The following is a 25,399-nucleotide window of genomic DNA, read 5'->3' as shown; positions in this document are numbered from 1 at the left end:
TTAAGAATATATATAAAAACTTACCTAAAATGGACAAGGGGTGGTGAACTCAGTTAAGTACACACATTACCATGCACATGAGCCAGGGTTCAATAATGCAGTCCCCCCACCAGCAGAAGGGAAACTTCATGAATAGTGAAGTAGTGCTGCAGGTATGGTATGAATCTCATGGGAAGATCTTTGGGGTTGATGACAAGAAAAAATGAAATGAAATGAAATGAAATGAAATGAATGAAATGAAATGAAGTGAAGTGAAGTGAAGTGAAGTGAAGTGAAGTGAAGTGACGTGACGTGACGTGACGTGACGTGACATGAAATGAAATATAGGAGGGGAGGGGAAGGGATTAAAGGGAAGAGAGGAGAGAAGGGAAGAACTCCCAGTTTAAACTCCTGGTCATGTGATTCATTCCTTCATCCACTCAACAAATATTTATTGAACAACTACTCTATGCCAGATACTATTCCAGAGACCAGGAAATGATGGACAGAAATCTGTGTATATATAGATGAAAGTATACCCAATAACAAAAAATAAAGAAAGAAAGAAAGAGAGAGATAGAGAAAGAAAGAAAGAAAGAAAGAAAGAAAGAAAGAAAGAAAGAAAGAAAGAGAGAGGGAGAGAAAAAGGAAGGAAGGAAGGAAGGAAGGAAGGAAGGAAGGAAGGAAGGAAGGAAGGAAGGAAAGGAGGAAGGGAAGAAGGAAGCAAAAGCAGGTTGTAATTTAAATATTAGACCACCTTAAAGCCCTTTCTCTTCTCCCTCCTTATACCTTCTCCAGTATTCCTCCCAGATGCTAAAACTGATAAAGGAGGAAATAGTTCACAGATTTCATCAAAGGTCAAAAAGGATTTGAGTGACTTTAGAAGTAGGTGATGACTTTCAATTCCTAGAGAAAAGGCCCACCCTAGGGGAAAAAAAAAAAAATACCAGCAGAGTATTGGAGAGAAAGAATGCAATGGATGAGATGGGGTTGAGAATAAAAAATAAGTTAACTAATTTTAAAAAGCACTGAATTGGCAGAACTGATTCCCATGGGCACATTCCATAAGTGGATATCAAGCAATCATCCAAAATGGTGCAGGTGTTTTGTTTTGTTTTGTTTTGTTTTGTTTTGGTTTGGTTTGGTTTTGCCATAGGAGTTATTACTGGGGGCCCAATGCCTATAGTGATGACTCCACCATTCCCAGAAGCCTTTTTTTCCCTTTTAATTTCTCTTCTGATGTGTAGAGGCAGAATTAGAAAGGGAGAGCGAGAAAACAAAAAGAAAGAAAAAGAAAAAAAAAAAACCTGTATTCAGCTCCACTGCTCATGAAAATTTCCCCACTGCAGGTAGAGACTAGGAGCTTGAACCTGGGTCCTTGTACATTATGACTGCCCTTTATACCACATATCCCACCACCAGCCCCTAGAAGAACATTTAAGATCCATGTGATGCACCCAGAAAGTCAGGCCAATGAAGGTATTTCACAGCCAGGTTCACTTGGGTATAGCACCTAGACTATGTATCCACTTCCCCATGGCCTGTATCCAGTCACTAGAAACCTAGAGGGCAGAGTTTGCATTTCACTTAAAGTTCTCTGCACACATGCATACATCCACATGTACATAAGCTCAGCCACACATAAAGGACCACTGTCTACCTTTATCTCACCCCCTCCCCTTCTGCCCCAGAAGCACGTGAGACTCTCTCCCTCAGGGTTGGTTGAGAGTCTGCCAAAGCAAGGATTCATAGAACCCACCAGGTCACAGAAAATATCACAAAGGTTTCCATGACTGCCATGCTCCTTTCCTGAAAGAGAACCCCAGTCACTCTTTTTATAAGCCAAAGACTAGAAATTCTGTATTCAGGAAAAAGAGAGGAAACTCACCTAAACATCCACCCCCAGAAGTCAAATAAATATATGGTAGAGCTATGCAAGCATTTCTGCACTCCTCAGAAATTGCAAAGGGTATGCTACACTGCACTGCATGAAAGGCAGAAGAATATATTAAACAACTGATTACAAGCCATGTTACATACAATCCCACTTACTAGACAATAACCAGAGAAAACATGTCTGTAAAGTATGCATAAAATTGTCTGGAAAGATATGCAGCCAACAGTCAATACTAGTGACTGCTTGCTTCTCTCAATTCATATCAAATAATATTGCATCCGCTGATCACAACCTAATCAATGCAACAAGTGCCACCTCAGCATGCTTCACTTCAGACTGTGTCCAGAGACTTCAGGTGGGGAATGACAACCCTTCAGCTTCATTACTCTGGTGAGACCATTCCTTTCATAGTATTCTCAAATCCCATTCCAGGTGGTTCACATCCTAAAAAAGTCCCAAAACCTAGATATAGACCAGGTCCCCTGAGATAGAGCATATGTTCACACGTATCCATACACTACAGCAAAATATATACTTGAAAGCAAAAGTACACAATAGTCTGCAGTGAGTACCCCCCAACACTTCATCTGCACTATTCCAGCCTTTAGGTCCATACTTGTTCAACAATTTGTTTGGCTTGTATGTTAACTCTCTCTTCAGCCACTGGGTTCCAGAAGCCAGCATGATGCCGACCAGACTTCCCTGGAAAGACGACCCCACCAGTGTGTCCTGGAGCTCTGCTTTCCCAGAGACCCACCCTACTAGGGAAAGAGAGAGGCAGGCTGGGAGTATGGATCGACCAGTCAACGCCCATGTTCAGGGGGGAAGCAATTACAGAAGCCAGACCTTCCCCCTTCTGCAACCCACAATGACCTTGGGTCCATACTCCCAGAGGGATAAAGAATGGGAAAGCTATCAGGGGAGGGGGTGGGATATAGAGATCTGGTGGTGGTAATTGTGAGGAGTTGTATCCCCCCATCCTACGGTTTTGTTAATGTTTCCTTTTTAAAATAAATAAATAAATAAAATTTAAAAATACTAGTGATTGCTAAGGGACTTCCATTTCCTTGCAAGAAATTTGCTCATCTCTAATTTCCATGTTTTCAAAATAAACTTGTATGTACTGGTAAGAACAAAAGTTTGTGGCATGTAGAGTATGTGTGCCAGGACCCAGGTTCAGACCACCAGCCTCTACCTGCAGGGAGGCTGAAGCAGTGCTACAGGTGTCTCTCTTTTTCTCTTCTTCTGTATTCCCCCTTTAATTTTCTCCTTATTGCATTCAATAACATAAATTTAAAATGTCCTTTGCAGATTTCCCAGCATTCAGGACACATTTGGCCCACCTGTTGATCATGAGACATCTGGAACCAGGTAAGAGTGGGGTAGAGTTGTTTGCTAGTTCCTGAGTCCTGGTGGCTTTTTATAGAATTTTATACAACTTATGACAGAGACAATGGGCTAGGGAGCCACTGTCTTCTCTTCTTCATTTACTTTTCTTTATAGATCACTTAGGAGGTACATAGGCTTTATCAAAAGCTATCACTACAAGGAACTCCTGCGTGGAAACCACTAATGGAGAAATGCAAACATGTCACTAGGGTCCCTGATTTAAGTGATCCCCCCTTTTAACCTGAACACTTCCACATGATCATTCACCAGACGTATACTGAGGGTCCCCTGCCAGGCATTGAGCTGTGCTAGCCCTGGCACAATACCCAGTCTTTAGAAAGAAAACAGAAAGCACCATTTCTCAGTGTGGAAGCCGGTAGGAAATAACTTCAATCACCACTAAGTAACCTAAATTTCCTCAATGCCCAGAGCTAAATATAGGCATTTCCTTGCTCAGGTATTTATAACCCTACAAATTACTCTTCCCTGAGAACAAGGTTCTCTTACATCATCCTGCTGTGCCCTGGCCCAAAGCAAAGAGGTGTGGCTTTCAAAGAAAACCACTTTCCTAGAGAGAGGCAGGCTGGGAGTATGGATCGACCTGTCAATGCCCATGTTCAGAGGGGAAGCAATTACAGAAGCCAGACCTTCCACCTTCTGCATCCCACAATGACCCTGGGTCCATGCTCCCAGAGGGATAAAGAATAGGAAAGCTATTAGGGGAGGGGATGGGATACGGGATATGGAGTTCTGGTGGGGGGAATTGTGTGGAGTTGTGCCCCTCTTGTCCTATAGTTTTGTCAATGTTTCCTTTTTATAAATAAATAAATAAATAAATAAATAAATAAATAAATAATGGGATGGTGCTCTTTCAGCTCCTGTTGACCAGTTGTCCCCTTTCTTGACACCTCCATTAGCAATGTCTCTACCCACTCCCATGTGCTCGACCATCACACAGATTCCTTGTGTAGCAAATGTTCACAATCACTTATGACAGAGATTCTCAAGGTATCCAACTGAAGCGGCATTTCTTTGAAGGCATCCACATGCCAGCAATTCTGGTTTCTAATGGGAGCACTTTGGTATCCCTTGAACTGATGTTCTGAAAAAATTGCCTTCTGGACTAGACCACACCCATGACTAAACACCAAGGAGAAGATAAGAAGCCAAGGAGAAAGCACAGACTTTAAGTATGGCTCAACATGTTTCCAGAAACTTTTTATGCCAAGCATTGATCTGCTGGCTCATCAGGCCCCTCCAGCTGGAAGTAAGGAGCTGGACTGTGTTTTCCTAAGGTGCTATTCAGTCCCATAGTCTTAACAGTTTTTACACTAGGGGGACAAGGATGATGGGAACTGGGCTGGTAGTAAGAGAAACTGACAACACCTGCCAGATATGTCATACTACTCAGTGTCTTCATGTAAGGTCTATTAGGATCATATACTTGAGAAACATAAGGCATAGAAAGGTTATAGAACATTTTTTCAATATATATGTATATTATTTTTATCTTTTGGTATTATCTTTATCTATTGGATAGAGGCAGGCAGAAATTGAAAGGGAAAGGGGTGATAGAGAGGGAGAGGGACAGAGAGACACCTGCAGACCTGCTTCACCACTAGTGAAGCTTTCTCCCTACAGGTGGGGACTGGAACTCTAACCCAGGTCCTTGCATATTTTCACAAGTGTGCTCAACCAAATGCACCACCACCCAGCCCCTAGAACATTTTTTAAGATATTGATTGATTGATTCTGGATAGAGACAGAGAAATTGTAAGGGAAAGGGGAGGTAGAGAAGGCTACAACACTTGCAAAGCACCCCCCCACCCACACACACACACACACACTTGGAGGTAGAGATGGGGTCTTAAACTCAGGTCCTTGCACATGGTAGTATATATGCTCAACTAGGTTGATCCACTAACCAATCTCTGCAGAACTTTTTCAAAGGCCTGGCCAGTGGGACTGTCTATATCTATTCGCATGCATCTGTCTGCTGAGCCATGACTAGTCACCTCAAATGTTTCCACAGTGGAGCAAGTTGGACATTCCAGGGATGTGAAAGTAGAGGAAGCCTGTGCTCCCCAGCAGCCTGCCACAAAGGAAGAATCTACACCTGAGCCAGTCTCCACCATTTGTCAAGGAGTCTGGGCTCCCCAACCACTCTGGAAGCCTCTAATGAACAGAATGGCCCAGAACCAGATCTGAGCACAAGGCAAGCAGACCTTTCTTAAGGCAATGCTGACTGCAAGGCCATTCATTGTGCCTTCCCCCACACCCTCCCCTTGCATAATTGATGGCTAGAAAAATGAGGAAGAACAAACAGCACATTGTGGCAAGGCGATTTTAGATGAAGAGGAATAAAACAATTCTGAAAAGCCTAGGCCACTGGAGGAAAAAGCTGAAAGGTATAAGCTGCCTGAACTCACAACTTAAATTCCCATCAGCTCTCCTGTAGAGTGGAAATTCGGTTTAAGTGAATCACCAGATGTTCACTGAACACCTACTATGTGACCACACTGCCCCTGGAGGAATGGGCAGGCAGCCTACCATTGAAGTCGACTCTGGCCATAGAACTGCAGCCAAGTTCAGTGACAGGTGAGGCTGCAGAATGCAGCAAGTGGCCTTCTTCCTAATGTTGCAAGTTTGAAGTAAGCATGAGCCCTAGGAACTTCAGCTAAATGGACAATAACACATTTGCATTTTCACAGGATAACCCTGCACCAGCCCACAAGTTTGGTTTTTAACAATAAGGTCTTCCCCTGGACCTGATTGGTGACAGTTCTGATTATCCAAAGGTAAGAGCCCTGAGAGGTCCCTTCCACTAGGTGGGGGTGGGGGGGTTGAGGGAGTGAGGGGGGAGAAGGTAACAAAATAGAGAAATACATTCTCACTCCCACTCAGCTTTTGACCTTTGGCTTTCACACAGCAACTTTTTTTTTCTTTTTGAATTTTCAAAAGGCTGCCTTGTCTTCTTTGCACATTTCTACAAAATGACATAAAGTAACAACTTCTAAAAATAAAATTAAAAAAAAAATGTAAGGTAAAAAAACTCAGGCCCTCTGAATGAGACTGTCTATACTCACTCTCCAGCATCTGACTTGCCCAGATCACATATGCTACAGAGGCTGGGGCTAACAATATGTGCTTGAGGCTGTTTGTAGCAAGGGCCAGGGAACATCTCTAAGTATGACATGCCAGCAGAGGTGCTGCCAGCCAGACCCACGCCCCCCCCACCAAGCCCCCAAGGCCAGTGCAAGTCCACATAGTCCTCAGTATTCCTGCTAGAGGCCAGAGGATGGCAACACATAATGTAAATATTTACTCCTCAAAGACAAGGAGAAGCCTGGTGTGCCTGTCTCACAACTGAGCCTTTGTCTCTGGGAACAGTAAAAGGGTGAGCAAGCCCCTTCAACCCACTCTTTAGGGGGACAGATCAGTTGCTATAAAAACATGTTATCTGACAATGTTTCTTTCTCTTTTTTTTTTGTCTCCAGGGTTATCGCTGGAGCTCAGTGCCTGCACTATGAATCCACTGCTCCTGGAGACTATTTTTTCCCTTTTGTTGCCCTTGTTGTTTTATTGTTGTTATTGTTGTCACTGCTGTTGTTGCTGTTGGATAGGACAGAGAGAAATCGAGAAAGGAGGGGAAGGCAGAGAGGGGGGAGAAAGATCTGCTTCACTGCCTGTGAAGTGACCCCCCTGCAGGTGGGGAGCTGGGGGCTCTAATTGAGCCTTTGTCTCTGGGAACAGTACAAAGTTGAGCACTCCCCTTTACCATGTGCACTTAACCCACTGTACTACCACCTGGCCCCCTTGACAATGTTTCTTTTAATTTTTCCAAAAAGTATTAAGAATAAAGGGGGCTGGGCTATGGTGCACCTCACAGAGCATACATATTACAGTATGCAAGGATCTGAATTCAAGCCCCCAGTTACCACCTACAATTGAAGCTTCATGAGCAGTGAAGCAATGATAAAGGGGTCTTTATTTATCCTCTCAGTCTCACTATCATCTATCTGTCTGTCTGTCTATCTATCTATCTATCTATCTCTATCTTCCCCTTCCCACCCAATTTCTCTCTGTCTCTACTTAAAAAATAAATATAAGAAAATAAATTTTAGAATTTAAGAATAATTATATATATTTTCAGAGTCAGTGACAGGGCTGATAAAATAATCTCACTAATATTGTTTTTGGAAAAGGCAGCTTAAGAACCATGTCTTGGGAGTCAAGCAGTAGCACAGCGGGTTAAGCGCATATGGTGTAAAGCAAAAGGATCAGAGTGGGGAGTCGGGCTGTAGTGCAGCGGGTTAAGCACAGGTGGCTCAAAGCACAAGGACCGGTATAAGGATCCCAGTTCGAACCCCGGCTCCCCACCTGCAGGGGAGTCGCTTCACAGGTGGTGAAGCAGGTCTGCAGATGTCTATCTTTCTCTCCTCCTCTGTCTTCCCCTCCTCTCTCCATTTCTCTCTGTCCTACCCAACAACGACAACAACAATAAAACAACAAGGGCAACAAAAGGGAATAAATAAATAAAATAAATATTTAAAAAAAAAAAGGATCAGAGTGAGGATCCCAGTTCGAGCTCCCAGCTCCCCACCTGCAGGGGAGTCGATTCACAAGCGGTGAAGCAGGTCTGCAGATGTCTATCTTTCTCTCCCCCTCTCTGTCTTTCCCTCCTCTCTCCATTTCTCTCTGTCCTATCCAACAATGACAACATCAATAACAACAACAATAATAATAATAGACAACAATAAAAAAACAAGGACAACAAAAGGGAATAAATAAATAAATATTAAAAAAAAAAGACTGTGTCTTGAGGAGTCTAGCAGTAGTGCACTGGGTTAAGTGCATGCGGCGCAAAGCACCAGGACCAGCATAAGGATCCCAGTTCGAACCCCCGGATCCCCACCTTCAGGGGAGTGACTTTATAGGTGGCGAAGCAGGTCTGCAGGTATCTATCTTTCTCTCCCCCTCTGTCTTCCCTTACTCTCTCCGTTTCTCTCTGTCCTATCTAACAACGATGACATCAATAACTATAACAACAATAAAAAAGAAATAAATATTTTTTAAAAAAACCATGTCTTGGAAGTCCTTCTACAGTGGTTTCCATGCTCCTAGAAGAGACAGAAGTCTGCCTAAATTTCCTCTTGTGAGGAGAGGGAGAAAGAAGGTGGTGGTGAGAGTTAGAGCAGGTTGTTACCAATAATCAGGGTCCCTACACACTTTTAAGGAAGAACAGGGTTTCCTCCTAAAAAGGGGGGAATAAAATATCTTCTCACCATTCTGAGATTGCCTTAGAAGTATTATGCCGTTACAGATTTCAAAAGGTTAGCTTCAATGAACCTGACATCAGTATAACCCAAAATAACCCATTCAAGAGAAAAGTAAGAAATAATTGCTGTTTTCTCTTCTTTCCCCCCTCCGCTATATTGCTATAATGATTTTGCATAACAGATTGAACAAAGTGCTGTTGTGACAGGTGGTAGAATTCAGCTAGTAAGCACCGAGACAGGGTTCAATTTAGTTTGTGAATCCTTTAATTGTTGTGCAGCTAATTAAAGAAGGTTCTTTACACTCGCAAGTGTTTACCGTTGCTAGTATGCATACATGAAAAATTAAATTGTGCCTTCAAGGGCTGAGAACTATAGAAAAATCATAGCTGAGGCTGCAACATGCTTACCAGCTCAAAATAGCTGCTTTTCACAATTGGAATTTGTAAAACTTTTTGCTAAGCAAATATAGAGCTAATTAGAAGTGTTCGTTGGACCAATTAACATTTAAATAAATAAGCCATATTGCACATTTCACAGTCTTTATTTAATGAAGCTTCTAACTCTTTGGAAAGATTCTCTTAAGTACAAATAAGTTGTCATAAAAATGAAAGATAAAAATAACCCCATAACAGTATATGCTATTTTTTTCCCTTTTGCCTTGAAGTTCTTTACTGAAACTCAGTACCTATTATTGAAAAAGAAAAGGGGGGGAAACACACACACACTCACACATACACACCTACCACCCACAAATGTATATCTTCCTTTCATTTTCTCAAGCTACCTTTCCTCCTTCTTTGAATAGAAACAGAGAAACATATTTTATTACTATTTAAATTGTTATGATAATTCTGTTTACTTACGGTTTGTACCCCTTGATAGCAAAACCTGTTTTAGAAAATCCCACTTCAATATGAGAAGATGCGTAAGCAAGGCAAGGCAAGAAAGGGAAGACCAAAAACAGTCATGTCTGGGGAGCACAGCAGAAAGAGCAGTTAGGAAAACCATTCACACATGCTTCTGTGTGAAGCAAAGCCCTGTGCTGGGACCTGCATCAAGGCTCAGTGGAAGCCAGAGGACCTGAGAGGGGGGAAGTCTAACCTGGACCCCCAGTTCCTTTTTTCCCTGCTCTTAAGACCAAGGTACATACAATGGCATAAAAGACAATCTGGAGGGAACTTCAGTAAGTATAGCCAACCTACTATTGCAAAGCAGAAAAAATGCAATGGATGCATTTCTCAACTAACACTGCTGGAGCAATTAGATATTCAGAAACAAGCAAACAAACAACAAGACTGTGACCAAAACTTCACATCTTAGAAAAAAAAAAATCACCTCAAAACACATCACACATTTCAATGTAAAATGTAAAAGCTATAAAAGTTTCAGTGCATAATATAGGGGAAAAAATCATTTAGATTCAGGTCTTGACAACACACAGAACATGATACCAGAAGCACAATCTAACCATCAAGGAAAGATTGATAAGTTTACCTCAACAAAAATTTTAAAAATCACTCTGCAGAAAACCCTAGACTAAGAAGATGAAAGTAGACAAGCTTCAAACTAGGAAAAAATATTTGCAAGTCATGTTTCTGATAAAAGGGCTGCTTATTATGTAAAAAGATCCACTAGCAAGTAACAACTAATAAAATAGAATTACTACAAAAATAGCAAAACCACAATGATATGCCTAAGAAATGCCTGCTAGAGTAATTAAAAATAATGTGTTAATGCCAAATCTGGATAGAGTATATAGAAGCTGGGTCTCCCTTCCTTCACTGGTTCAATGTTAATTCCTTTAAAAATAAACATACCTTACTATACAACTCAGTGATTCCACTTCTGAGCATTTGTTTTTAAGAAATTAAAACTGATTTCCATTCAAAAATCTGCATACAATTTTCTATAGCCATATAATTACACCCATGAGCTGGAAACAACCAAAAATATTCCATAATATATGAAAAAATGAACAAGATGTGTTCTAACCACACTACAGAGTACTATGTAACAATAAAAAGGAATAGACTATTGATAAACTTACATGCATCTCAAGAGAAGGATGTTGCTGAGTTTGTTAAAGTCATTGCTGATAGGTCACATGTTATGTGATTCAATTTATATATTGTTCTCAAACTGACAAAGTCTTAGTTATTGATTATTAATTAGCAATTGCAAAGACTAGATATAGTAAAAGTAGAGGATTGGGTACTTACAAAAGGGACAGCAAGGAGAGGGTCTTTGGGACAAGAGAATAATGCTGTATCTTATCTTTTAAGGATCCACATATCTATTTAACATGCATCTGAAAGAGAAGAAGAGAGAGACGCAGGGAGAGAGAAAACCAGACACCAGATCATCACTCCACTCTGGCATATGCAGTGCTAGGGATTCAGGGTTTTATATATGCAAGTCCTGAGTTCTAAGAGCCTCCTCCCTAGTTCTGTTTCTTAATTGAGGTGATCTTCTAGAATCTACAGATGGGATTTAATGATACAAATGTGAACAAATTGTACATGTTGCCACAACAGTCTTTTATTATTTTTTTTTTTTTGTATTAAACCTGATATAAGTCATGGGGAGAACTGAGTGAGGGTACATAGGTCTCTCAAATTTGCACATTTCTTGTGAATCTAAAATGGTTGAAAAATTTAAAAAAGGAAACTGTAGGATTGATTTTTAAGTCATGTGCTCTGCTCTGGTTGTAATTTCTGATATACAAGACCTCTTGTTCAACATTTGCAGTTTCTTAAATCCGTGGTGAGAGTCAGTCATCTCCTTTTGCCATTGAGAGATTCTTCCCTGTTTCATATCCAGTTGTTTCTGTAACCCTCTTGGAAGAATGAGGGTCTTTTCAGACCCCCTTCTCCAAGCCTAGTATCTTGTAATTAATAAGCCATATTGTTAAGTTTGACTTCTAGTACTGAAATCAAATTAACAAAGGCCAATTAGCATTTAAGTAAATGAAGCAGACTAGTAGTGATTACATAGACTACCAAAAACTAAGGAAGTAGCATGGAAATGACAAAATAAGTTACTTTTTGTTTTAGAATTATTGCAGATTGTAATGATGTAAAGGGCGACCCCCTGCACCCTTTCCTTGGAGTACTCCTGGGGTAACATCCTATATAAGATACTACTGGGACCATGAAACTGGGATCAGGGGGTAGTGCAATCCATAAAACACATAAATTACCATATGCAAGGATCTGGATTCAAGCCCCCAGTTCCCACCTGCAGGCGGGAAACTTTATAAGTGGTAGAACAGGCTGCAGATGTCTGTTTCTCTCTCTCTCTCTCTCTCTCTCTCTCTCTCTCTCTCTCATGCAGGCACCAGTTCCCAGTGATAATCCTAGTGGCAAAAACCAAACAAACAGAAAATTGCCATCAATGCAGCATACCAGATTTATTCTGATCTCTTCATTTTCACACCCTTTTGAGGGTGTACATATTGCATATGTACCTAGTACTAGATTAATTGTATCATGGGCGGGGTTGTTCGACAAAACAGGCAGGTGATGAGGTTAAGTGAAGGAAGAACTCTTTCCTGTTGAGCTCTCCCATTTATACTACAAAGTGTGGCTTTTAAAAAAATATTTATTTATTTATTCCCTTTTGTTGCCCTTGTTGTTTTATTGTTGTAGTTATTATTGTTATTATTGATGTTGTCATTGTTAGATAGGACGGAGAGTAGTGGAGAGAGGAGGGGAGACAGAGAGGGGGAGAAAAAGAGACACCTTGAAGACCTGCTTCGCAGCCTATGAAGCAACTTCCCTGCAAATGGGGAGCCTGTGGCTCAAACCGGGATCCTTATGCTGGTCCTTGCGCTTCGCACCACGTGCACTTAACCCGCTGTGCTACCATCAGACTCCTCAAAGTGTGGCTTTTGACACCATGAACACCATGTGCCCATGCATTAGAAGATTTAGGAAACAAACTTGGGGAGAGACACAGTTCCTCTTTCACCAGAGTCTCAAGTCACTAGTCTCTCCTTACCTTAGTGCTAAAGCTACCAGTTATAAAAATGAATTCTTAGGTTTTTAACCTTAAAGATAAGAAGGTAGAGGCCATTCAGGAGCTCTGGCTTCTGGCACAAAACTAGGGAGTAAGTAACAGGCATCCAGGAAGACTTAGGCTCTTTTCTGGCTAGAAGGTCTTTCCTATAAAGTCATTCCTGGCATAGCAGAAGGAAGGCAGAAATTTCCCCTCTCCTCAAAATCCACTTCCAGATTTCAGGAAACCAAATCTGCTCAACAGTGGCTCTTGGAAGTCTAGCTAGAGATTCTCAGTGAAAGATGATAGAGATAAAGCTGAAGAAACAGCACAGATATATGAGCACACACATCACCATGCACAAAGACCTGGTTTCAACCCCGATCCCCACCTGCAGGGGGAAGCTTCCCAAGTAGTGAAACAGTGCTGCAGATGGCACTCTTTCTTTCTCCATCTCTATCTTCCATTCTTCTTTGTCGTATCAAATAACAAGAAAGAGGGGAAGGCTGAGTGGTGGTGCCCCTGGTTGAGCGCATAGATTACAGTGCACAAGGACCTAGGTTGAAGGACAGGCCCAAGGATCCTGGTTCCAACTGCCAGCTTTCCTGTGTGTGTGTGTGTGTGGGGGGGGGGGGGGGTCATTTCACAAGCTGTGAAGTGGGTCTGCAGGTGTCTATTTTCTCCCTCTGTGTCTTCCCCTCCTTTCTCAGTTTCTCTCTGTCTTATCCAACAACAATAGCAAAAATGGGGAAATGGTTGCCAGGAACAGGAGCAGTGGATTCATAGGGAAATCATCAAGCTCCAGCAATAACCCCTGAGGCAAAAAAAATATATATAATAAATAATGAAGAAAGAAAAGAAGAAAGAGAGAAGCCAAACTGAAAGCAAACCAAAAATTTCTAGGATTTCACATTAATCCAAAAATCAGGAGTCAAATTAGACCTTCTCTTTCAAAATGGTTATTGTATGGACTGTAGCACACAAGTCATATAAATCACTTTATCTGGGGGAGCAGGAGAAGAATACCCCCCATGATCCAAATAATGTCTTACAGACAAAACCATCCTTCTGGGTGGGCCTGGTGGGAGAGATCCCCACACTTCTTTGCTCAAAGAAAAGGCAGGCATTTGGGAGGACTGGGTTGCTTACTTGTTTGTTTTGTTTGTGAACATCTCTGGTATAAGATGGCCATAGTGGAGGTTGTGGCAGGGTGATATTAAATGTGTACTGAAACTTTCTGTGTTTTCTGCTCAGTTTTGCTATAAATCTAATACATCTCAGAAATTCAAAGTTAATTATATTAAAAAAAATTGTAAGTGATCTAGTTATGCTAAGTCTTATATTCTAAACAAGCCTTAACTTATATGCAAAAATAGAAAGTCCCTACTAAACAGAAATAGAAAGAAATGGATTCTTTGTAGCATCCAAGACTCAGCAAAATAAAGAAGCACACAACCATAGGATGCAGTTCATCATGGTAGAGGCAAAGCTTCATGGCAAAGTCCCAAAACCTAGATATACACCAGTTTCTGTGAGAGAGAGCATATCTTCACACGTATCTATAAACTACTGCAAAATATATACCTGAAAGCAGAAGTACACTAGAGTTTGCAGTGAGTACCTCCCTAACACTTCCTCTCCACTATTCCGAGCTTTGGGTCCATGATTGTTCAACAATTTGTTTGGCTTCGTATGTTACCTCTCTTTTCAGTCACCAGGTTCCAGATGCCATCAGGATGCTGGCCAGGCTTCCCTGGATTGAAGACCCCACCAATGTGTCCTGGAGCTCAACTTCCCCAGAGGCACACCCTACTAGGGAAAGAGAGAGGAAGACTGGGAGTATGGACCGACCAGTCAACGCCGATGTTCAGCAGGGAAGCAATTACAGAAACCAGACCTTCTACCTTCTGCAACCCACAATGACCCTGGGTCCATGCTCCCAGAGGGATGGAAAATGGGAAAGTTATCAGGGGAGGAGGTGGGATATGGAGAATGGGTGGTGGGAATTGTGTGGAGTTGTACCCCTCCTACCCTATGGTTTTGTTAATCCTTTCTTAAATAAAAAAATAAAAATAAAACAAAATAAAAACAAAATAGAGAGTCAGCGAAATAACTCACTTGGGTAGCACACTGTTTTGCCAGGTGAATGACCTAGGTTTGAACCTGGCTTCCACCACACTGAAGGACACTTTGAGGATGAGTAGTGGCATGTTTAGTTGAATGCACACTTTACACGGTTAAAGGACCTGGGTTCAAGTCCCTGGTTGTTACCTGTGAGGGAAGCTTTCAGAGTGGTAAAGCAGTGCTGCAGGTGCCTCTCTTTTTCTTTCCATCTTTATCTTCACTTTCCTTTTTAATTTCTCTCTGCCTCTATCAAATAAATAAATAGAATTGAATAAAAAAGAAGGAAGCTTTGGTATTGTAGTCTCCATTCTATCTATCTATCTATCTATCTATCTATCTATCTATCTATCTATCTATCTATCTCCCTCCTCTCTCTTTCTTTCTTTCTTTATTGCCACTAGGGTTATTGCTGGAACTCAGTGCCTGCACAACAAATCCACACTTCCTGGCAGTCATTTTTCCTTTCTTTCTTTCTTCCTTTCTTTTTCCTTCCTTTCCCCCCTTATTTCTTCCTTTCTTTATTTGATAGAAGAGATAGAAATTGGGAGAAGAGGGGGAATATAGAGAGGGAGAAAGAAAAACAAACACCTGAAGGCCTGCTTCACTTGTGAAACTTTCTATCTGCAGGATAGATAGACTAGAGGTTTGAACCCAGGTCCACACAGGTGGCACTTAACTAGGGGTGCCACTGCCTGACCCCCCTTTTTGCCTAGCTCTAACTTTAAAAAGAAGAAGTAGAAGAAGGAGGAGAAGGAGAAGGAGAAGGAGAAAGAGAAGGTAAGAAGAATATCTTACTGAATAAGGTGCCTGCCTTGCCATGCAGTTTAGATGGACATCTTCACACCACATGCAAATTGCCACAGCACTAGGAATAACTCTGGTAGTCTCTCTCTCTCTCTCTTTCTCTCTCTCTCTCTGAATAAAAAAGTGACCCAGGAAACATACTAAGTGGAGTACACTACTCAGCAGTTAAATAAATACTTTATTGTATCCTTTGGGACAAAAGTGAATGAAACTAGCAATTATGACACTTGGTGTAGTAAGGAATGATGGACAACTCCTGGATGATTTCACTGGTATGGGAAATATAGAGAAACATGAATGTCAAAAAAAGTACATATATATAAGGCTACTGTGAATAATGCAGTTGAGAATATAGGGGCATATATGTTCCTTTGAATTAGTGCTTTTTGTGTCTAAGAGTGTTGTTGCTAAATCACAGGTGAATCTTAATTGCTGCCAATTTTTCTGTCACATGTGGTTCAATATGAACAAAAATACCCGTGACTTTGGGAGAACTGTGGTGGTTACTGCTGGGGTAGGGTAGGGGCACAGAACTTTGGTGATGGGAGTGATAGAGAATTATTATTTAATAATCTTTAAATCACTATTAAATCACTAATAAACTATATAATAAAAGGTTGCCCAGGGACACTAAACTGCATATGCTTGAGGGCCCGACAAATAATAGTAAGTAAGTAAATAAATAGAATGTGATGCCTGACTCTGACTCTCAGTCTCAGTGAAAATACACTGACTCCTTCCAGCCTTTGTCCCCATAAGCAGATAACCAAAGACCTGAGGTCAAATGCTGGACCAGTCACTATGGCAGGTCAACATTACAATTCACCAACAGGAAAGAGTTTCAACAACAAACTAAAACCTGTCCATCCCCAAATCCTCTTTCAAATGTGTATCTGGGGTGCTTTACTGTAGATGTTGCAAAATAAAAGGGAAAAATGACACTTTCATGTTGGAGTTACTTGGTATTCCCTTTATGGCATCCCAAGGTGAAAACTGGTTGAATTTTCAGGCTGCATGCTTGTAGGCTCATAAATTACCTGTCCCAAGTTAACTCCTTTATTAGACTCATTTTTGTTAATATTGAACCACATATGATGGGAAAATTGGCAGCAATTAAGATTCACCTATGATCTAGCAATAGTACTCTTAAACAGATAACCAAAGACACAAAAGCACTAATTCACGGGAACATATATGTCCCTATGTTCTCAGCTGCATTATTCATAAAATCTAAAGTGTGGAAGCAACCTAACTGTCCATCATTGGGACACTAGATAAAGATGTTATGGAATATATATATATATTTTTCAGTGAAATACTGCTCTGCCATTTTAAGAGATGCTATTGTGGGGGGCTGAGAGGGCTGGGTTGTGGTGCACCTGGTTGAGCACACATGTTACAATGCACAAGGATCTAGGTTCAAGCCCCCAGTCCCTAATTGCAAGGGGAAAGCTTTGTGAGTGGTGAAGCAGTACTGCAAGTGTCTCTCTTTCTCTCTCCCTATCTCCCCCTTCCCTCTTGATTTCTGGCTATCTCTAACCAATAAATAAATAAAGATAATAAAAAAAGTTTAAAGAAATGCTATTGTGTACTTTGGAGCAAAACAGATGAAATTGGAAGTGATTATGCTAAGTTACTAAGCAAAAGGTGAAAGATCAGATAGCTTTGCTTCTATACTAAATATAGAAAATTAAAGCACACAAACTTGCAGAGAGAGAGAGAGAGAGAGAGAGAGAGAGAGAGAGAGATGAAGGAGTCAAACTGTCTCTAAACCTTTTTGAGAATTCTGGAGGTTATCAAGGGATGGCTGAAGTGACACAGAACTTTGGTGATGGATGTAGTGTGAAACTATATCCCTGTAATCTTATAATCACATAAATCACCACTAAATCACTAATAAAATTATATTTCAGTAAGGATTAAGACAAGAATCTTCATTTGGTGCAACAACATATATATTAGGAGTAACAATAACAGTAATTAATCACAGGCACTAACGCAAATTACACTGTTGGCCAACTTCCTGCCCTGCTAATCACTCAACCTCTTTACATAAGTGCCCTTTATTTTCAGGGGTAGCACAACTTTTGATATAGGAATCAGATTGTATGACTCTAAAGCCAGCATCCCTGCCTCTAATCCACAGTGTCCCTCCAGTGTGAATGTGTACAAGATTGGTGTGTTCATTTATGGCAATTCTCTCCTGGGAAAGGAAGGAAGATCTGGGAATAGAGAAATGATTTCTCACATGGACTTTGCAACCTTTGCCATTTAAAGGCAGAAAAATCACTACCCATCATGGAAGAATTGGATATGTTCTTTTTCCCTTTCTTTGGGTGAGGACAGTTGGGATGGCACAAAAGGACACCAGGAAGGGACAAGGAGACACAGACAGGCACAGACAGTAGAGCAGATATAAGAGTTCCACTTGCGCTAGTCTTCACATGGGTGTGTCTGTGAAGGCTGGGTGGGGAGCAGAAGTGAGAGGGGAGGATGGTTGTTCAAAGAAATGAGCATTTACAAATGCAAATCTAGCAATTATATTCCCACATGTACACACACCCATTGGTAGACACTTAACTATCCATTTTGCACATGCAATTACCCAATTTGTATGGGGTTCATAACAGATGAGTAGGCAGTAGGTGGGCACACCTGCTGGACTAGCTTTAGAAAATATAAGTAATTGTTGAATGCAGAAGGGAGGATATGAAAGTCCTTCCAGTAAAGACCCTAGACTACAATGAGAAAAAAAGCCAAGGACTTTCTTGCTGCATGTGCTGAACTCCAGAACTGTGTGCCGAGTGCTGACCAGATCCATGTGGTGGTTATTTGCTGATCTGCATAATCTCTGTCCAAAGTTAGCTCCCCTGCTGGGCTGGGTGGTGGGACACCCAGTTTAGCACACATAGTATGAAACACAAGGACTCACACAAGGACCCGAGATTAAGCCCTCACTCCCCACCTTCAGGGGGGAATTTTACAAGCAATTAAGCAGGTTTAAAGGTGTCTTTCTCTTTCCTTCTCTTTCTCCCCCCCTTCTCTCAATTTTTCTCTGTACTACCAAATAAAATTGAGGGGAAAATGTCCACCAGGAACACTGGATTCATAGTGCTGGCTCCTGGCTCCAAGACCCAGTAATAATCCTGGAAGGAAAACAAAACAAACAAACAAATAAAACCCAAAGTCAGTTCTCCTCAACCTCCACCTTGGAAACAAAGCTTTTTTCCCCATGTGTGGCTCATGCCTGTTGTTGTATGCTTTACATTGGTTTGTTCTAGCCCTCCCCCGCCAAGAAAATTGGATCAGTCCAGTTAGTTTCACGGGCCCGCTTGGCCCCGCCCCAAGGAACCCCGCCAGAGTTCGAGAGTTCCAGAGTTCCAGAGTTCTGGGAGTTCCAGAGTTACAGAGTAAGACAGAGTGCTTGCGCCACCGCAAAGAGACAGCAGAGTTCTGTTTGGTGATTAGTTTGGTTTAGTTTATGAATAGTTGTTCCTGAATAAAGAAATACAGCTGCCCTGCCCAGCCGTATGTCTCTGGTCATCTCTGTTACCCGCCCATGAAGCTAGCCCGGCCAGCTAGAGCCTCCGAATTTTTAACAACAAATGGCACCCGAACAGGGACCTGACCTGCGCATCTCTCAGATAAGTAAAGACAATTTGGCTACCTATGCACTATGGCCTTCTCTTCTGCTTGTGAAGAGATCTCCAAAGGCCTCTGCTCTTTCTTCACGAGACTGTTTTGCTGTTTCTGAAACATTTATGTCTGGACAACTCTGTGGTTTCCACTCGCTCGGGCGAACTCAGAAAAGCCAGCGAGAATAGCCAGTGGGCGAGAGGTGAGGCGTGGAGCTGCTGTTTCCACCTGGTTAAACAGCCAGCCAGCCGGCTGTGCCCAGACAACCCCGCGCACTGCGCCCGCAGCCCTGCAGCCCCACAGCCTGCAGGAGGCTGATGCCAGCACATAGGAGCCCAATGTCACCACGCAGGAGCCCGACGCCACCACGCAAGAGCCCGATGCCAGCACACAGGAGCCCAATGCCAGCACGCAGGCCAGCCCACAGGAGCCGGCTCTCCACTGCGTGGTGCAGGGCACTGGACGTGTGATCCCTCCACGCTGCTCGGCCACTGCGAACAGGGCAGCGGACATGGCAGGGCCATGGGGCAGGGCCGCGGCGGCCTATCATGGCTGCCACCCCCGGGCACCTAGGCCCACGCCTTCTACAATGCTGGCCTGCCTGCCCTCTTGCTATGAATTCTGGAATGATCCCGGACCTCCCGGACCCCCGGGCTCCCAGCCAAAACTGGGCACAAGAGATCTCCAGCTGCCGGTCCGGTCTGAAGGCAGACAAGCTGGAGTACGCAGAGATTTGTGCAGAGATCACAACCTGCAATTCCTAGAAGTGAAGCTGCCCAAGAGACCACCACTAGACAACGCACCCCCCAACAACTAAGACAGTACAGATTTAAATTCGTGTTTAAAATGACATGTCTTCGTAACAAAGGTTTCACTCATTGTGTATTAATGACCATGTTTATGTGTATGTTTAAAGTTTGGTAAACAGTAACTTTAAGGCTAAATTCTTACTAGTCAAAGTTAAATGAAAAAGGTTTTCAACGTAATTCTCATAAAGATAAAATTAACTTACATTTAAAGTCTGAGGTAAAAATTAGGTAACAATCAATATATTTCAACTAAGTTGGTCTAAACAAAAGGTTAAATAGACTTGTTGATATGTAAAACTCTCCATTACCTTCTCTATAAGAAATGGTAGATCGCACAATGGCTATGCTAATTATTCTCATGCCTGAGGTTTCCTTTCCTGCACAACTAGGGTGTGACTCCATTTGAATGGGTGTAACAAAAGGTTAAAAGATGTTGTTGATATGTAAAAGTCTCAAATTCCTTCTCTATTAGAAATATGCTGATAACAAGTTTTGTTTCATAGTAAGTAAATTGCAGCCAGCTGCCTTTGGGACTATAGGCCATTCCCCGCCCCCATACAAATGCCCGTTGAGGCAAGTACGCCCCCCAGAGGCAAGAAAGTACGCCCCCCAGAGGCAAGAAATGTTTTTTTAAGCTGATAAAGTTTTGCCCACAGAGGCAAAAATGGCCCCCTCAGGCCTTCCCTTGGCAGCACACTGGTTCTTGTTACTTGCTTACTTGTTTCTCCATGTTTGTGCCAGTTTCTTTTTTAAAAATGCCTGTATGATAGAGGTTTCTGTTCACCCCACACCCTTGATACTGTAGTCATTTAGTTAAAAAGAAAAGGGGGAATTGTTGTATGCTTTACATTGGTTTGTTCTAGCCCTCCCCCGCCAAGAAAATTGGACCAGTCCAGTTAGTTTTGCGGGCCTGCTTGGCCCCGCCCCAAGGAACCCCGCCAGAGTTTGAGAGTTCCAGAGTTACAGAGTTCTGGGAGTTCCAGAGTTGCAGAGTAAGACAGAGTGCTTGCGCCACCGCAAAGAGACAGCAGAGTTCTGTTTGGTGATTAGTTTGGTTTAGTTTATGAATCGTTGTTCCTGAATAAAGAAATACAGCTGCCCTGCCCAGCCGTATGTCTATGGTCGTCTCTGTTACCCGCCCGTGAAGCTAGCCCGGCCAGCTAGAGCCTCCAAATTTTTAACAACACCTGTCTTCTCTCTTGTCTCTCTCATCATTGCCCCTTCCAAGCCATTAGCTCACACCCAGACTGCCACTGATTCACTGCTTCCATCCTGCTCACATCACCCCCAACCCCCCTAGAGAATTCTTGGATGAACTTGGCAGTCAACCAATAATTTTTCAGAATGAGACTCAAATCCTCCACTCTTCAAGGTCTCAACCTCTCAGTCTCACCACAAACCTTCTCCTAGCTCACAATATCTACTTACCGTGGCTTACCTTTCAGTCCTCATATTCATCAAGTGCCACTGCCCCAGAGCCTTTGAACTTACTATTTCCTCTACCTGGAATGTTCTTCCCTTTGCTGTGTCTACTTAAGCTCAACCTGATAATTGCTAAAATGGTATGTTGATTAGGTCCAAGTCCCTTATTGGGGATTCTCAGAGTTTCAGGAGGAATAGGCAGCAGCATACCCAGCTGAGTGCACACAATATCATACAGAAGGACCTAGGTTCAAGGCCCCTTTCCCTACATGCAGGAGAAACACTTCACAAGTTCACAAGTGGTGAAGAAAGTCTTTAGGTGTCTATCTTTTTCTCTCCCTCTCTATCTCCTTGTCCCCTCTCAATTTTTCTGCCCTCTCAATTTTTCTGTCCTTTATCTCCTTGGCCCCTCTCAAATTTTTGGCTCCAATTCTCCAGTGCATGAGCTTGGCTAAGAACCACTAGGGTTGTGAGAGGAGAGGAGAGGAGAGGAGAGGAGAGGAGAGGAGAGGAGAAAGAGGAGAGGAGAGGAGAGGAGAGGAGAGGAGAGGAGAGGAGAGGAGAGGAGAGGAGAGGAGAGGAGAGGAGAGGAGAGGAGAGGAAAACCAAAAGCAAACAGATTGCCTCTAAGCTTTGTGAGAACTATGGTGGTTATTACTGTGCAGATAGGGGCACAGAACTCCAGTGGTAGATGTGGTGTGGAACTATACCCTGTAATCTTACAAAATCTTATAAACCATTATTTTTATATTTATCTATTTTCCCTTTTGTTGCCCTTTGTTTTTTATTGTTGTTGTAGTTATTATTGTTTTTGTCATTGATGTCGTTGTCATTGTTAGGACAGAGAAGGAGAAATGGAGAGAGAAGGGGAAGACAGAGAGGGGGAAAGAAAGACACCTGCAGACCTGCTTCACCGCCTGTGAAGTGACTCCCCTGCAGGTGGGGAGCCGGGGCTCAAACCGGGATCCTTATGCCGGTCCTTGCGCTTTGCACCACGTGCGCTTAACCCACTGTGCTACCACCTGACTCCTTTATAAACCATTATTAATCAAAAATTTAAAAGAATGGTTGAAGGAAAAAATAAAAAGCGTGAATGAGTGAGCTGGACCCTCTTCCTTCATGTTATCGCTTGTGATTCCTGAGGTCTCACCTGTCTATCTGCCATGCTTGATTTCCTCCTGCGTTCCTTCCTAACACACTATGCATGTTGTATGAGCAGGAACCTGAGGCTAGGCATCAAGTTTCATACATATTTGTTGAATGAATAAATGAATGAATGAGTGAATGGACGAGTGATGAAAGGCAAACTGTTGTTACCCTCCAAAGTGCTTCTATTATTCAGTATTAGGACTGGCATGAATCCCTCATACACATTAGTTCTCTTCCCTTTCTCCCCACCAAGGCAGCTTCTCCTAGCAGGTATCTTACAGAGAGAGAAATCAGTGCGCATCATCCTATCCCCTACATACAGGTAATAATACACAAGCAGTTTCCCACATGCTGCTTCCTGTTTACTCAGCCTCATGTAGCCACCACAGTAGCTTCATTTCAAGTTACTAAGCAATTTCAAAATTAAGGAAATGTGTACCATGTCATATTTTGATATGACTATGCACTAATTTCCAGGACAGAGGGGGAAAAAATAGTTAATTACTATTTTGTAACACAACCCTCTCCTTCCTTCCACGGGAATATCCTATAATCAAACACAGAAGTTCTTCTCGGGTAATTTTCATCTCTCGAAAAAAAAAAAAAAAAACAGCACTTATAACTCTTTGTTTGGGAATTTAATTTTAGCTCCCTTAAGAGAAGTTGTCTGGTGGACTTTTACAACAGAAACGTCCAAGAAAAATTGGGCATAACACAGGGAAGAGGGAGGTGGCTTGGGAAAGGCCGTGCCCTGGGCTCTGTTCCGTTCGGAAGCTTGTGGTCAGTGGGGAGCTTGGCAGCACTGAGTAACCAGAGAACCACGGGCAATTACGGGTCTGCAGTGTCTGAGGGCTTGGATTCTAAATCCTGGGCCTCCCAGCTCGTCTTCACTACCCCTCATGTGGGGCCTTGCTCTGTCTCCACATGGGCGTGAACTTCTTAGGGCTAAATTTTGCGGTTTCCTTAATGAAATCCCAGCAGTGGCTGTTTCTCCCCTCCTTTTGTAGTTCAGCTTCAACCACAAAATCATTCTGTCCCCACTTTCCCCACCCCTATGGATTTGTGGTTTCCTTCTGGTTTCCCTGCAAATTCAGGATGACACCCATTGGGGCCCTGAGGCTCCCTTAGGAGAACTCCAATTCCCCAGTGCATGAGTTTGGCTAAGAATCACTAGGGTTGTGAGAGTTGAGGTGCCCCTCACCCACAAACTTGGGAAGCCTGAACCACCTCTCTTTGCCAGTCCTTGGAATGGAACTGACACGCTACTCCTGACATGCTCTTGAGGGAAATCCTTAACTAAGTAGAGGTTACAGGGAGAATGTGTGACTTATAAAAACTTCTGTTCTGCTTCAGCTAAATTAGCACTAATTTGTCCTATGGCACAGTTATAGGGCTGTAAAGTTATAGTGTCAGACATTTGAGAAACAGTTCCATTCTTTTTCTGTTTATTTGCTGTTTATTAATTAATTATTTTCATTATGATAAATATGGGGAGATGGAGACACACACACAGAGAGAGAGAGAGAGATACCTGCAGCATTGTCCCAATTCTCATGAAGCTTCCCCCCTTCAGGTGGGGACCAGGGGCTCAAACCAGGGTCCTTGTACATGGTGACTTGTATGCTTAACCGCCACCCAGACCCTGAAAGCTCCATTCTAACACATCTCATGAAGGACTGGCCAAGTTGAAATTAAAACAAGGGTAAGTTTAATAGGAGATCCTGCTTCTACGTGAATGAGAGAAACTGTTTCTTTCTCCTCAACACCCCTTTTGTCTCTCTCTTGATCTTTCTTAGATCTGGGCTGTAGCATTCATTATGATGACAGCAGGGAAACAAATGGAGGTGACCAGACTTGAAGGGGGATTCAGGGACCCTCCTCTGCCCCTGGGATGGGAGGTAGGGGAGACACTCCAGGATCAGGTGTTTAGGCCTCACCTGGAGACCAAGTGACAGAGTCACAGCTGCAAGGAACAGGGAAGCCAGAACATCTGGTCACCAAGTACAATGGTGATGGCAGGGAATTCTGCTTCTCACTGAAGTTGCAGGGGGCAGACAGGGGCTTCCCTAGCCTCCAGCATGACTTGGTCCCTACTGAATCAACATGAATGCTGCCCCTGCTCAAGGATTTATAAAGCATCTGTTGAGAGGACTTAGAAAGCTCATGTGGAAGGACTGGTTTATCCTAACATGAGAATGGTTGCTTGCAGAAGCTTGGGATTTCTGCTACTCGAGAGGACTGAGGGCAAGCCTGGCCCGTAGGATGAAGGAAAAGCTTCAGTTTCCTTTTGCCTTGATCAGACTTCTTCAAGTCCATGGCTCTGCTTGTCTTCTCCTGCACTGCCCAAGGGGAATCTTGGGCTTGGACAAGCTAGGGCACCATACTCTGTGGGTTTGGGAACATAAAAACCTTCATTGCCTGGGGAAAGCTGGCATCTAAGCTCTGCTGGAGAACATGGAGATTATCTATCTATCCATCTATCTATCTATCTATCTATCTATCTATCTATCTATCATACATCTATCTATCTATCTATTTATCTATCTATCATCCCCCCCAATATATCTGGCCACTGAGGTATAAAAAGAAGGGGGAGTAGGGGCCAAGTGGTGGAGTACCTGGTTTAGTGCAAACACTATAGTGTGCAATGATCTGGATTCAACCCCCTGGTCCCCATCTGCAGGGGCAAAGCTTCACATGTGGTAAAGTAGAGCTGCCACTATGTCTCTGTCTCTCTCCCTCTCTATCTCCCCTTCCCCTCTCAATTTCTCTGTCTCTAATAATAAATAATTTTTTAAAAAAAAAGAGGGGAGCAGGGTAGAAGCTGGAAAAGTTTGTAGCCAAAGTGACACACATTTTCCTGGCCCACGACCTCTCAGGCCTTTCCCTTTGGAGAGTTCCACTCCTGAGCTCCA

At 42.7% G+C, this 25,399-nt stretch overlaps 1 protein-coding gene across 10 annotated transcripts in view; it reads right to left on the bottom strand.

The window, feature by feature from the left end:
- The window catches only part of ZNF536 (zinc finger protein 536), a 594,001-nt gene that overhangs the window by 359,786 nt on the left and 208,816 nt on the right, over positions 1-25,399 (bottom strand). The window contains exon 4 of one of the 10 annotated variants that reach the window (XM_060185648.1): positions 10,764-10,852. The exons of the other annotated variants lie outside the window; for them this stretch is intronic. The gene's annotated coding sequence lies outside the window, so the exon portion shown is untranslated. The remainder of the gene's footprint in view (positions 1-10,763; positions 10,853-25,399) is intronic. 10 annotated transcript variants of the gene reach the window in all.

The sequence above is a fragment of the Erinaceus europaeus genome, chromosome 2 (assembly GCF_950295315.1).
Source record: "Erinaceus europaeus chromosome 2, mEriEur2.1, whole genome shotgun sequence".
In the NCBI taxonomy this organism is placed as follows: domain Eukaryota; kingdom Metazoa; phylum Chordata; class Mammalia; order Eulipotyphla; family Erinaceidae; genus Erinaceus; species Erinaceus europaeus.
The sequence above is the reverse complement of the archived record's forward strand: the minus strand, read 5'-3'. Positions and strand labels throughout refer to the sequence as shown.